The sequence below is a fragment of the Prenolepis imparis genome, unplaced genomic scaffold (assembly GCF_030444845.1).
Source record: "Prenolepis imparis isolate NDT839.2.m4 unplaced genomic scaffold, iyPreImpa1.0 SCAF_21, whole genome shotgun sequence".
Taxonomy (NCBI): Eukaryota; Metazoa; Arthropoda; class Insecta; order Hymenoptera; family Formicidae; genus Prenolepis; species Prenolepis imparis.
The window spans coordinates 396,973-401,881 of record NW_028141179.1 but is presented as its reverse complement, the minus strand read 5'-3'; positions in this window follow the sequence as shown (position 1 = coordinate 401,881).

The following is a 4,909-nucleotide window of genomic DNA, read 5'->3' as shown; positions in this document are numbered from 1 at the left end:
TCTTTTCATGATCTCGTAAAAACTGATGCAACGATTTTGCATTAGGACTTCGTTGACCAATTTCACGATTTTTTAACAACTTCACTACCGAAGTTACTGGCTCAACTTTATATCTTAATGCCTTTTCACGCTCCATTTCAACGTTTGATATATCATCAACGTTTGATATATCATCAATCACTATCATCTCACCATCATTCACCACATCATCATCATCCACCACATCTTCTCTATCCATTACAACTTCTCTAACCATTTTACATTCAAGACTATCAGAAACTTTATGATGGGACACATATTATAATGTTGCTCCCCTCTTGATTTTAATTCTACATCTCTCTTCATCTCTCTGTTCTAACTGGAGTATCATCTAACTCATCATTTTTTGAAGAGTTTTGCTGATAATGCATGTGCACATCATACTATTCATATACATACTATTCATATACATACTATTCATATACATATAGAACAGGGGCGGGAAAGAAATAATTAAACACACAGTTTAACAGTAAAATAATTTATTTGTTGCAAGCATTATAAACAATTTCATTTATAGCACAAGTTATCAATTCACAATCTATAAGTGATTCGCTATTAAACATATTACTATCACGTATCACCTTTGCGGCATTGCTCACATCGCGGATATTATCACATTGTAAAATATTTACAAATTGTTTAAATTTTTCATTAACACTATGAGTATTCTCACACAGCCAGGAATACATATGATCAATACATTTGTCGAAATCGAATAAATGTAGTAACGTTGATGGTTTCATGTACAAAGAATTATCAGATGAAGTAATTTTTATAATTTTTGAAGTATACATGTTAACCGCTTTGAGTGTTAGATCACTAATCCATAGTGGAGTTTCAGTTAGCTGCTCAATGTCTGCTCGTTTCCGCATTAGAGATTTCCATGTTTCAATGGGTAATATTATTTGATTGCCTCGATTATCACCGAGAGCCAATTCCACATAGGATATTATTCCGACACTGATTCCTATTTCCAAATATTTATAGGATGTTGCGGTTAGAGCATATCTTCGCCCAAGTATACGAGTCGCACGCTGAATGCTATAAAAATAATTAGAACAATATTTCAAAAATTATTTAAAAATCATTATTTAAAAATCTTTATTTTGACAAAAAAAAAGAATCGAAACTTACTTGTCACTTGTATTCTTAGACATTTCTTGTTTTGGAACGTAATAATTCATGCTGGCGGAGTACATTTGTAAAAGAACCTTTCACATAAGTGATTGATACAATACTAAATCATTATTACAAGTTTTTATTGATACAAAGCAATGGGGTGGGGATTATTGCTGACACAAAATTATTTTTAACCAATCATCAAAGCATCGATGCACGACTGCTATGACATCATCCTCAATGAAATATTAAATGTAAAATAATGCAACATATCCAAAATTTCAAGCGTCAATGTACGACTGCTATGACATCATCCTCAATGAAATATTAAATGTAAAATAATGCAACATATTCAAAATTTCAAGCGCCGATGCATGGCTGCTATGACATCATCCTCAATGAAATATTAAATGTAAAATAATGCAACATATTCAAAATTTCAAGCGTCAATGTACGACTGCTATGACATCATCCTCAATGAAATATTAAATGTAAAATAATGCAACATATTCAAAATTTCAAGCGTCAATGTACGGCTGCTATGACATCATCCTCAATGAAATATTAAATGTAAAATAATGCAACATATCCAAAATTTCAAGCGTCAATGTACGACTGCTATGACATCATTCTCGATGAAATATTAAATGTAAAATAATGCAACATATCCAAAATTTCAAGCGTCAATGTACGATTGCTATGACATCATTCTCAATGAAATATTAAATGTAAAATAATGCAACATATTCAAAATTTCAAGCGTCAATGTACGGCTGCTATGATATCATCCCCAGGTGTTCAAAACATATGTAACAAAATCACAAGAAAATGCGACATAATTAAAATTTTCAAGCGCCAATGTATGGCCGCTCTCATCTTGAGATGAATCTCGCGAAATGTGCAAAAATGTATCAATTTCAAGGTCGATACATCATTCGTATGCAACAAAATCACAAAGTGCAACATACTCAAGTGCCAATGATCTCTACGATTAAATAAAAATGATGATAAAGAGGCATACTATGTCAATATCTTTGTCAGAGGTTCAAAAAGTACATCTCAAGTAAAGAAATATGGCACAATTGGAAGCAAGTTTGTTAGAGCAATCCGCAAGGGTGAATTCGGTGGAAGAATATATTGTGTGGGAGCAGCAATGTGACGAATACATCGAATCACTGAAAGAACAAAGTCGAATAAAACGTCCACGATTACCGATCGGAGTTCGACAATCGCTTGTCTCCCAAATCGCGCGTCTCGAAGGGTTGAAGAATTCGGTACGCAGACGTTTTATACACGCAGGTGCTGGAAGGTGCAGTTCGCGAGACGTCGGACTCATATGGCGAGAGATTGATACGGCGTTCGAGAGCCGCATCTTGACTGGTGCGGTAATAAACTATAATCACATTGAACCTCGTCAATTTCTAGAGGAGGCCAAAGACATTGTGATCGGACACGTGCAAAAAGTGTTGCAAAAACACACTAGTGTGAAAGTGAACATTATGTTTAATGGCGAGTTTGTGTCGGGTGATAAACGCGCTAATAAAACTATCAATACGAAAAACTGTGAAATCTTTCGCACGTCTGATTTGCGCGAATGGTACGATCAACGCGCTATGGAGACCACGCTAGCATCTCTCGAAGAGTTTCAAGAACATGATAGTGGTTGGGCAGTGTCGCGAATAATCAATTAATTGTAAATATAAACAAGTATAATCCAATGCGTGCGGGATGTCACATTAAATTACCGCGAGAAATAATGATGAAGAGAGCAGTGATTAACGTGAAATCAAAAGACACTGCATGTTTTGCGTGGGCTGTGGTCGCTGCACTGTATCCCGCTGAAAGAAACGCGGATCGCAAATCTATGTATCCACATTACACAACAGTGTTGAAACTCCAGGACATTGAGTTTCCGATGACGTTGAACCAAATTAAAAAATTTGAACATCATAATGACATTTTGATAAATGTGTACAGTATCGAAGAAAAGAACATTGTCCCGATACGTCTCTCGGGGAGGAAAAGAAAGACACATCAACTTGTTGTACATGCAAGACAGCAATAGTGTTGAACATTTCGCCTGGATAAAGAATCTACCCCAGCTTGTCAGCTCGCAATTGAGCAAACATGGTCACAAGACATATATCTGTGATCGGTATGTATATTTATTGCAAATTATATATTAAATAATCACAAAATAATTATAAAGTGTTTATAATTGCTATTATCTTTTACAGATGCTTGCATTATTTCGGGTCTGAGGACAAGTTGCAGACACATATGGTAGACTGCAGAGAGATGAATGACTGCGCTATCCGGTTACCGAGCGATAAGGACAAGTGGCTCGCGTTCAACAACTTTAATCGCAAAGAACGACTTCCTTTTGTCATATACGCAGACCTCGAATGTGTGCTGACAAAGACGAATAAGAAGGAAGAAGAAAAGAATTTATACCAACATCACCAAGTATTTAGTATAGCATATTATGTACATTGCTCATATGACGATTCGTTATCCGAGTATTATTCTCGCCGTAGTGTAGATTGCATTTCGTGGTTTTCCGAACAACTTAAAAATTTAGCGATACGCGTAAAGAATATTTTAGCAACTAACGTCCCCATGGTAAATTTAACATCTGACGTGTGGGAAAAATTTCATAGCGCGACGCATTGTCATATATGTGAGAAACCATTCATGCAAGATGACGATACACGCGTACGTGATCATTACCATCTGACCGGGCGGTACAGAGGTCCCGCGCACTCAAATTGTAATCTAAATTATAAAGAATCTTTTTGTATTCCGATAGTTTTTCACAATTTATCAAGTTATGACACACATTTCATTATCAAGGATATAGCTACAGCGTTTGAAGGGAGCATTGAATTACTTCCGAAAATTAAAGAAAAATATATATCATTCACAAAAACTGTCAATAGTACCAACGATGACAAAGATTGGAAAGCTTGCATAAAATTACGATTCATCGATTCATATAAATCTCTCACGACAAGTCTCGATAAATTGATATCTTTTTTTTTTTTTTTGGATAAAGACAAACTCAAAATTGTACATTCGGAATTTCAAAATTGTACATTCGGAATTTCAAAATTTACCGATTGAAAATTTCAATCTATTAACACGGAAGGGCGTCTTTCCGTACGAATATATAGACTGTGTCGACAAGTTGCAAGATACGTGTTTACCGCCGCGCGAATCATTCTACAGTTCCTTGACCGGTGACACAGTATCCGAGAACGATTACGCGCCCGCTGAAAACGTATGGGAGCGGTTCTCCATTCGAACGCTAGGTGAATATAGCGACTTATATTTAAAAATTGATGTCTTGTTATTAGTAGATATTTTTGAAAATTTTCGCGATAGTTGTATCAAAAGCTATGGACTCGATCCCGCGTATTATCATACTCTTCCCGGGTATACATGGGACGCCATGTTAAAACATACAAATATTACGTTCGAATTGCTAACCGATATCGACATGGTTATGTTTATCGAACGTGGTATACGCGACGGTCTAAGTCAATGTTCCAACAGATACGCTCATGCTAATAACAAGTACATGCAGTCGTACGATCCATCGAAACCATCATCATATCTCATGTATTTTGATGTAAATAATTTATACAGATGGGCAATGTGCCAACCATTGCCATATGCAGATTTTCGATGGGTCGACGACGTATCTAATTTCAACATCTCATCAATAGCACTCGATTCGCATACAGGC